The sequence below is a fragment of the Salmo trutta genome, chromosome 12 (genome assembly GCF_901001165.1).
Source record: "Salmo trutta chromosome 12, fSalTru1.1, whole genome shotgun sequence".
In the NCBI taxonomy this organism is placed as follows: Eukaryota; Metazoa; Chordata; class Actinopteri; order Salmoniformes; family Salmonidae; genus Salmo; species Salmo trutta.
In genome coordinates this window covers 25546639-25557656 of record NC_042968.1, presented here as the reverse complement: position 1 = coordinate 25557656, position 11018 = coordinate 25546639, and positions in this window count along the sequence as shown.

Below are 11018 nucleotides of genomic sequence, written 5' to 3'. Positions count from 1 at the left end.
TGATGCTCCGTAGAGCCCATATCCAACTTTCCATGACCAATATCAGTTCTGATCTAATGAGGCTAACTGTGGATCCATCATACCCAGCCTCTGTCACCTGCAATGTCCTCAGCCAACCCACTGTTAGATGGCAGCAAAGTCAGCCAATAAATCCTCTGACTATAGGCCCCTACAGTCTTTAGTAGAACATTCTGTGTGTTCAGCTACAGTATGTTCTGGTTTTAGGCAAGTCAGTGGGTAGAAGATGCCACCCTCGTTGTTAGACTAGTGGGCCAAGGATGGGTTTCCAAGAAAGCAGCTGCTGAAAAATTATCAAGAAAGAAAAAACGTCACTTTTTTTGGCAGACGTGCAGAGCCCCGTATTAGGCTTCTTTGGAAATCCAATACTCCCCCATTGGAACAACACATGAAGTTACACTGACATCCCTCTCCAGTCGGCATTCTGCTAGATAATGTGGTTAACCGCAACATGTTTCCATGTAGAACAGAAGAAAAACTAAATGAAAAATAACTTCAGAGATATTAATCCTACTTTCCAGATTTGTTTTCAAAATTGTAGAGGGAAAAAAAGGCAATAAAAATAGTCACCAAGCCAACACTGGGCAACAAGCATAAAATACAATTATGGAAATATGAATTTATTTGAAAAGCTCATGCATCCTTTAGACAGCTTTGTTGAGGCAAGCCAAAATCATTGGAAGCATATAAACCCTAATGCCAACTCAAATATTATCACAGTCAGTAAAAATGTGATCAGTCCTGTGGGACAAATAAGGCAAGCTATTTTTTTATGAGAGGCTAGATAATCAAGGCACCTAGTTTACAGAACATGGGAGTCCTGCTGGAGATCTGGCTATGTCTTTTCTGCAGAATTGATGGCTGAAAACCTCCAAATGTAAATCTCGGCTTCGGTTTCATGTCCAGGTTAAAGAGTTGTGGCCTTCTCTGTTTTTCATGTTTTCACCATCCAGCAAGCGGATGAAGAGAGCGGGAGATGAAGAATGAGGGCCGGGGCCTGGGCAGAGCCTTAAAGAAAGGCAGCAGAGGAGCCGCAGCAGACATTTATAAGCCCTCCTAATTGACTCACTGGAGGGCCAGGCTCCGGTGGCAGCAGGGAGGTGCTTCTGAAGCCAATGTTCTCGGTAACCAGTGCCGAGGAGGAATATATGTTTTTTGATATCTTAAATAAATATTTCATTAAACTGTCAATGGCACACAGGCAGGCGGTGCATGTGGCCCTTTCATGTCACTGTGGTGTTTGGGTGGGTAGGTGGGTGGGGGGTTTGGAAGTGCCACTGAAGACGGGCGGTAGCAAGGTTAAAAAGATCCCCGTCCGAAAGAGAGGCGAAAAGCTGTGCCCTTTTTCTATTAGGCTGGTTGAGTGTGCCCGGCAGGATCGGGGCGATGCTTGACAACAATTAGTGGTGTGGGTTTGAGAGGTGACAGGCCAGGCACTAACCATCACACACCTCCTGTCTCCCAGTGATCAGGCCCATCACAGGGCCATCGCTGTTCCTCCAGACAGGACTGATGTTCAAAGGCAACGTCCGCTGCTATAAAACAGTCAAATCCTCATATTGTATTCAGGGCAATAATAGTAGCAGACACAGTAATGTCATCATACATGTCTTGGGCAATCTAGGAGGCTCAGGCATAACGTTCCTAACTCTTGCAATGCCAGTGTCTTTCAATTATGGCTAGGATGTACTATTACATACAATGAATATATTGCACTGGTGTCTTTATTTCTAACAATACCCATTCGCTTACTAACTTTTATGATTAGAGGCAAGATTAGGACCACTGCTTTTAATTGTGACAGAATGGGGAAGTGAGAATCACACGCAGACTGGCTGTGATAGGAAACAGGCGATACGACACCCACAAACATAATCCAATTCATTCTTCACAACATCGACACTCAATCAAAGCTTCCAGGAGTTACAAGGATGGAAAGATGGAGTCACTGCTTGAACAGTAGAACCAGATGAGATTCAACAGTTCCATGTACTAATTACCTGTGTACACGTATACAACGGGCTTTTGTTACTGCTCTGAATGATGGCTTGACATGCAGACAGAACAAGCTACTTCTAATCTACTGGAATCTACCGGACAGAAGCAAGGAGACTAATATTAGTATTATCAATGTTACACCAGCAATCTTTTTTTTATCAAGCTTTAGGTAGACTGTCAGGCTGCTGGAATTCATATTACACCTAGCCTTCAGCCCATTTGTGGGGTCAACCCATCTTGATTGGACTGATGTTTTCCTAGGGTATATGTTTTTCTCCAGTATAACATTATATATTTTATTGACAACACTCCTAAAAGTTTTCAAAGCTGATTTTGAAAGCTACAAATAATCAGACCTTGACTCAGTGAATTCTCCCAAACTTATTGAACGAAGCTGATGTTTTTGCTACAGTATCTTGCGGCCAAGTTTCTTTTACTTGTTTGGTAGAAGTCAGAGTGTATTGATGTATCAAAGGGCTGTTAAATTGGTCCCTCTGTTGGCTCTCACAGCTGAATGTGTTAAATGTATTGCTGCAGCATTAATTGACTTCACCAATCTCCACACTGTTTTTCATTAAGCGAGAGGCTGGAGTGGGATGTTGTAAGTCCCAAACAACTTCCTCCACTGAGCCAAAAGTACACACTACACTGATCGTAAATGTTTATTTTTTTTCTTGAATTGTAGGTAGAACCAAATGACTTGAGGAGCTAAAAACAAATCTAGGCAATAATTGAAATGTAGCATGAAATTACCCTATGCAAATAACCAGCTGCCATTACATGAACACATTCTCTCCCTCTTCCAGTAACAGAGACCTACACCCACACACAATAACACAGGTGTGAGCTTACATATGCACACACACACACACACACACACACACACACACACACACACACACACACACACACACACACACACACACACACACACACACACACACACACACACACACACACACACACACACACACACACACACACACACAATGGGGGAGTGACCTTTGAGGGTTTCACAACTGCGCATTTATCCTCAAAATTAAAAATGGTGATTGATCCGTGGAATATTAACGGTCAGCAGTGTTTTTCATTAAGTTGTGAAGCGAGGCATACTGAAAGAACAAAGGGAACAAGAATGGAAAAACAGAGCTTCATTTAATGTTGATCTGTATTGTGAATAACCCCGGAGAGAAATGTAAATACTACACTCCAATAATACAACAGCACACTAATCATATTTACAAACTATATTAAATCTGTCTATTGTGTTTGCCTTGCTAAGGATTGGCTCCCATGTAATTGTCATTGTAACCAATGTTGGCGGATGAGAAAATTTAACTGCAGTGATATAAGGTGACTGGTAGGCTTATTATTACTATATTATTACCCGGTATATGTTTATTAAAACAATTTATCATGCAGAACAGGACTGGGGGAATGGAAACATTAAATTCTGCTCCACTCTGGCCGAAGAAATGACTTACAATAAAAGGAATGGTGGGAAGGCCTGGGCTGACACCAGAGAGGTGCTTTATTTCATTTGCCAATCATTTCCTGTTGGGCCCTCGGCATTAAACATACATGTTGGGGATTATTGAAACAGCCCGACGACAGGGGGTGTGTAGCGAGCTGCTTTTATGTGGCTGTGCTTTTGATTTTAAAAACACTTGCTGACGCCGGCTGCAGCAAGATGTTGTGGTGTGTTTGTGCTGTTGGTTGGTTTGTTGGGGCTGTTATGAAAGGACAGACATCAGGGCAGAGAGGTGACGAGATGCTGGGATCTGAGGTCTTAGGAGAAAGAATCCCTTTGGTAAGTGTCTGGGAGGGGCCAGATTAGTCTGTCAAGCCTCTGTTCTAAAATGACTTTGAGGATATTGCTGCAGGGATGTCACAGAAGTTTAGGCAAGAAGTTAAGTATCCTGTACACTGTGTACAGCGCCCGTGATTCCCCCTGTGAGTGTGTTTCAGTGAGCAGGGCTGCTGTGTGCAGTGACTTGATGATTAGGCCATGCTCTATAGCTGGTCACTGGGACAAACACAGTAGGGAGAGAAGAGTAGGACGTTGGCTTTTATCAAGAGTGTGTGAAAGGCACATCCCTAAATATATTTGCACTGGTGCCAGAGATCGTCACAAACTTCAACAAATACAACTTTACAGAACACATCAGCTAGACAACAGGACAAAACACATATTTCCATTTACCGTAATAGCTCCGTGGAATATGACTCCTTTCAGAGGTCTGATCATCAGCCTGTCTAGATAAAGACCCCCTGCACCTCATCCCATTGACAAGCATGCTGCTTTGTGATTGGTTGGAAGGGCTGGTTTACTCAGACTATCACTATGAGCACAAAAAGCCCTGTGCTCCTGTGATCGATGCCCAGAGTAATTCACGCTTTCTCAAGCATTATATCCATCTCAAATTGGCCCATCTGTGCAGAATGAGTCCTTTAACTGCACATTGATTTGGGGAAAGAAATGCAGACGTCAGTGTATGTTTTTAAGCATTTACGTTCGTCATTCAGTCATGTTGTTATTGCAGCTTTCATGTACAGTGTTAGCAGGTTAGATTAAGGCTGTTCATTTTATAAATCCCCAAATCCACATTTTTTTGGTTTATGTTTGGTAAAGGCAGGACATGGTCACGGCAATAACCAGCACAAGTATTATGATGGGACCTGTTTAGTGCTTTTCCTATCTATATTCCAAAATAGCCTGATCAAATGTGAGGTATGTGAATGTGAGAGTATTGTGTTGCATTTTTGATGTTACTAGCTCCCAGTTGTGACTCAGCCTTCTCAGAAGGCCTCAGCCTTGTCAAAGCAGTTTCCTGATTACACAGGATATGCAAATAAACGGATACTACCATCTAATTCCTTAATAATTAAAAATGAAGCATGGGTCTGCACTCAGCATAACATTTCGTCACGACTGCCTTTCCTGGCTCCAGCACTCTGGACGGTGCTACTCTCAGAACCAAACTCGCCCTTGCCCCTTTTAAACACACCCAGGGCTGAAGGGTTCATTCTTGAAGAGATTTTGTGCATACCATGCAGTATTCAATGCGCAACATATTGCTTCCCTCTTATAGTATTGTATCAGGTTGTATTTTGAGCAATAAAATCTAATTTCAGTAAACTGGTAGTTTAAAGGTCATGAATAGTCAAAATCATGTTTTACATGAAATTGGATGATATTTTGATGAAGCCAGATCAAAGTATGATGATCAAAGTACGAAAAATGACTTCTGCTTCTACATTGATAAAGGTTGATCATAAAGTTACTAATCCCCTCCCCTGTGCCAAACAATTGGATTGAGGAGGTGGGGTTATTAAGGGGATAGGGTGATATTACCCTAACTCTCTCATTTTAATACACCAATGGTAACATGATATTCTCTTACCTAATTTAAGTAAGTACCGCCTTGTAACCAACATCGGAGAAGGCCGTTTGCAGAGGGGGCATGGTTTATATAGCTAGAAACTGTAGCTACTCTTCTGGTGGCCAAATTTTACTGTAGGGTGTCAGCAAATGTAATTAAAACGTTACCTTATTCATCTATGGCAAAGATACTTATATATTTCCCCTTTCATCTGTGGCTGGTGTTAGCCAGTTACTGGCTAGCTAGATCTTCAGCCAGCATGGAACAAAAGGGGGGGAAGGGTCATTAAAAACTCTGACGCAGTTGTCATGTCAACACATCCATCAATGCTACTGTGAGCCGCATCATAAGAGACATGCCAAACGGGAGATGTATATAAAAAAGAAGTGACATTGATGCAATTTCAATTTTGTTTGCGTTGCTTTGTGTATCACCAAATTTGCTTGAGAAGATTTTACTGCAACACTGCTCAATGCATCCAAGTTGCTTGACATAGGCGTTTCAAAACTGTCAGTCAAGACGAGCTCATGCATATAAGCTCCCTGCCCATTTAGCCTGTCTTTTCAAACTTCCTGGTAGTTAGCCATGAGAGAAAAAGTTCTATCCAAAACAAATATTATGGGTGATATTTTAGTCACACAAAAAGGCTATTTTACATGGGAATCAGAATGGGAATTTATCTCCATTTCTTCATTCAAAGACTCAATCATGGACACTCTTACTGACAGTTACCGCTGCTTTGCGTGATGTATTGTTGTCTCTACCTTCTTGCCCTTTGTGCTGTTGTCTGTGCCCAATAATGTTTGTACTATGTTTTGTTCTGCTACCATGTTGTGCTACTGCCATGTTGTGTTGTTACGACGTTGTTGTCATGTTGTGTTGCTACCATGCAGTATTTTCATGTGTTGCTGCCATGCTATGTTGTCGTCTTAGGTCTCTCTTTATGTAGTGTTGTGGTGTCTTTCTTGTCGTGATGTGTGTTTTGTCCTATATTTATATTAAATGTTTTATTTTTAATCCCAGCCCCTGTCCCCGCAGGAGGCCTTTTGCCTTCTGGTAGGCCGTCATTGTAAATACACATTTTTTCTTATCTGGCTTGCGTAGTTAAATAAAGGTTAAATAAATAAAAATAAAATATATGACAAATTCCATTTCTGTTGTAGGGAAATAACCTTCTAACCAACCTGAAGGACTGCAGATGGGATTTTGCAACTGAAGGACCTTGTAAACACATATGATACATGTCTTTGTAATAGTGCTGAGCGATTAGTGCTTTTTGAGGTCGGTTCGGTTTTGGTTCGATTACTAAATGCGCTATGCATTATGTGGGTTGAATGCTGTAACAACACAGAATAAAACAATTAATAATAGTATCATGATGGTAGTGACTGCCAATTACTGCTTATCACTTATTAACCATCATTTGTTCACATTACTTTACTTTAATAAATATTTCAGTTGCTGTGTATATAAGTCATTATCTTATCCCTATAGAGCTGCTGCCTATGCTGTAGAGATACCTTATCTCTATCCTTCTCTATCATGCGTTCATCTGTCTTAGACCGGACAAGTAGGCACACAATGGATTATGGTCATTGTAGTTAATTACCAGGTTTTCTCCGCTAAACTATGTAGAATATTGGCCTGTTGGAAACTACAACTCCCTCTTACATCTCACAATTTGGGCTTGATCTGATTTATTTCTAGAGAAACTGCGCATTGAGCTCACGGAAAAAAAATTACGAAACAGAATTCAAATAATTGAACTGACGTCGGTCAATTAGTTGTTTAAAAAACGAAACATTTTGGTTAATCGCTCAGCACTAATTTGTAAACTGTCCTTTTGAGTTTCAATCGATTAATTTCAGGCTCTGATTGCAAAGGGTATTGTAGGCATGTTGTGACTAGGAACAGCTGTCACGTTCGTCGTAGGAAGGAGACCAAGGCGCAGCGTGGGTATCGTTCCAAATCTTTTATCTTAATGTGAAACTATGCAAGACAAACAATAAACTATAAACAAAACACAAACCGTGACGACAGAGGTGCTACATGCACTAACTCAAAATAATCTCCCACAAACACAGGTGGGAAAACAACTACTTAAATATGATCCCCAATTAGAGACAACGATGACCATCTGCCTCCAATTGGGGATCATAACCAAAAACCCCAAGATAGAAAAAAGAAACTAGAACCAAACAACATAGAACTAAATAAACTAGATAAACCACCCCCAGTCACGCCCTGACCTACTCTACCATAGAAAATAAGAGCTCTCTATGGTCAGGACATGACAGTACCCCCCCCCCCAAAGGTGCGGACTCCGGCCGCAAAACCTGAAACCAAAAGGGAGGGTTGTGGGGGTGTCTAGTGTTGGTGGCAGCTCTGGTGCAGGACAAAGAACCTTCTCATCCCGCGGATCCGCCAGCATATGAGGCGACTCTGGTGCAGGACGAAGAACCCTCTCCTCCTGCGAAACCGCCAGCATCGGTGGGGGCTCTGGACTGCCGACCGTCGCTGGAGGCTCCGGAATGCCGACCGTCGCTGGAGGCTCCGGACTGCCGACCGTCGCTGAAGACTCCGGACCGTTGCTGGAGACTCCGGACCGCCACTGGAGACTCCGGACCGTCACTGGAGACTGCGGACCGTCGCTGGAGACTCCAGACCGTCGCTGGAGACTCCGGACTGCGGACCGTCGCTGGAGACTCCGGAACATCGCTGGAGACTCCGGAACGTCGCTGGAGGCTCCGGACTGGGGACCGTCGCTGGAGGCTCCGGACTGGGGACCGTCGCTGGAGGCTCCGTCCTGGGGACCGTCTCAGGAGGCAGCAGTATCCTTCAAATACTGTACAAACAAACATATACACTGTATGAAGAATGAACATCTACCTTTCATCACAAGTATTGTACAGCCAGATGAGTACCAGTGTTAAGTTAGACATATTATTTTGGATGACAACACTGTCAAAAGGTGGTCATAATCAGTCGACCAATTAGATATAAGTGAGGTCACTGAGCTCCCTCCGCCCCTCCGCCCCTCCTCACACCGAATGCCGCCCCCTCGCCAGCTCACTGTCCCTCCTCCCTGTTCAAAGCCTCTTATTGCCACATTAATACAACTACTGTAATTACCATGTCAATCACAAGTAATGCTTATTAATTACCCCTCAGAAAAGGACAATTTCAAGCAGCCAGTAGTCCCTTTAAAAGCCCACTGAAAGGCAGGCTGACTGTATGGTAGGTTACTGAGAGAGAGAGACACGCTTTCAGGCCCACTCCGCATTAGTCAATCTGCTGTCCAGATGTCTTCCACAGGTGACAGCTGCAATAGCCTAACAAGCAAATTAATCACGGGGCTTTTGTGGCGCTTCATTCTAGGGAAACTCATTTCGCTTCATAAAAGGCTTCATCTCGTGTGAAAAATGACAAATTGCGGGCATGGCGTGATAGGGAGGACCAAGCAGCCGACTCTCATTTATGTCCCATGCCTGCAAGGTAGAGTGGAGTGGCAGAGGAAGGCAGAGAGAGAGAGACTAGAGAACTGGGCCACAACCAGGGAGCCAGTAACGAGGCCCAGCTCTGCCCCTGTGGGGTGAAGTTCTGTTGGGCCTCACAGGTGGCCAGTCGCGGTTCTAGACCCTTTTAACTGGGGGGGCCACGCTGGGGCCAGTTGTACTGTTAGAGGGGCCAGTTACATTAGACGTTATTGTTGTCATATCGTTTTCTTCACTGCATTGCAGGCATTAGCAGGCAAAATACCATGTTCATAATCATCATCGTTGCCACTGTCTAATAACGGATGTAAAAAAAAAATTATAGCAAAAATGAGTTATGTAAAAATGATTTCATACTCCACATTTAGGGGGGCCACAAGGGGGTCCAAAATTGTTGTCACAGGGGCACTGCCCCCCCCCCCAGAACCGCTAGTGCAGAACCGCCTGTTATTATTTTTTACAAATTGAGAATGTTGATACATTGATAAAGCAATGTCACAATGTAGAGGCAAATGTGTAATGTAAAGCAATGTGTAATGTAGAGGCAAATTTACACTGAAAAAAACAATTTGAAATACTGTAGGGGTTGAAAGAGGCTTAACTGAAAGAGTAATGTAGGAAAAATAGGAAAAAGGAACTCAAAATATTACAAATGAAAGTTTTACAGTAAATCAAAACAAAGTATGGGAAATTGAAAAATAACAATGACTACAGTGAGCAACAAAGCATAAAATGTTTGGGTTTACAAGAAGCAGAAAGTTATTACTACAAAAAAAAGAGATAAATCCTTGAAAGTCGTCCAACAAAAACTGCAATTATCATTGTTAAAGAGAGGAAGAAAGTATGGTGAGGGAAGAGGATTACACTCCTTCACAAGAGAAGAACATTCTCTGTTTATTCCTCCTCATTTGGTGAAAGACATTCCGAGGTGACAGATGTCAGAAACAGCATAATTATTGTCGCTCTCTCTCCTTTCTGCTTCTCTGGCGTATTGTCATCCCAGTTCCAGTCTTTAAATTCTTTCTCCAAGCCACGGTCATTGTGTAAAAATGTAAAAATCACAATCTAGTGATTTGACCATGGCACAAGGACAGAGGTCTTCTAGATAATGGGCCATATCTTCACAATGAGCGGATTCCTTGAGCTCAGGAAATAGTGTGGAGTTGTCTTGCAGTAGAATTAAAGAGGTTTTGGTTTATTCAATAACTCAATGCTGTAGTCTTCATCATACATCCTCTTATCTGCTTTGGTTGCTGTTCAAGCCGAATGACAAATGGAACGGGGCCCCAGTCGCTGCTGGTGTCTGTAAACACTTCAATCACCGGTATAGATTTTGTTTAATTTTCTATGTAATGAACATTGCAGGGTGCACCGACTCTTGCACTGATCTCCACCGGGGCGAAAGCAGTTATGGACAACAAACCTGAGTGATGGCTTCATTCTATTGAGCCTTAGTTGCCACAGGGACACAGATGCAGCGATGAGGACTCCGCCTCTGAGATAGGGCCAACCTCTGACTCTCCAACGCAGTCTCAGCACCAGATACCTCTTATCAAGACAGGCTGTACTATACATCTTCCAGCAGAAGACTATGGCGGAGAGGAGGGAGGGGGACATATGCAGTGTGATAGGTGAAATGCTTAGTGCAGGTGACCGTTTTACATGTTTGAATGAAATATGGTTAGACCATGAGCGGACCTATTACTGCGCCCAAGGCAGTTAGTGTCAGGTATTTGGGCCATATATCAGCAGGGAGGTCTGCAGGACACCCAGTGATGTTATACAGGGGGTGAGAGAGGGACTCCAGGTGAGCTATGTGTCTGTCTGCCCCAGGCTCCATGCTCCATTCCCCTGGCTGGGCTGGTTTCTGAGGGACTTATGTAGTCTGGAGTGTGGGAGGGACCACAGGTGAAAGGGGAGGTGAGGCTGATCTCATCACCCAGTGCTTGGTCACACAGTGCGGTACACTGACCTGGTTCTACTGAGCCAAAGTTGGGGTCATCGGTCACAATGGGATGAGAACATGAGAGCGGTCAGAGCCATTTCCAACATGATGTAATTTGACTAGTGTTGAAAGGTCCAAGGATCTCCATTTTTACCATGTACTATATGTACTATACCCAGT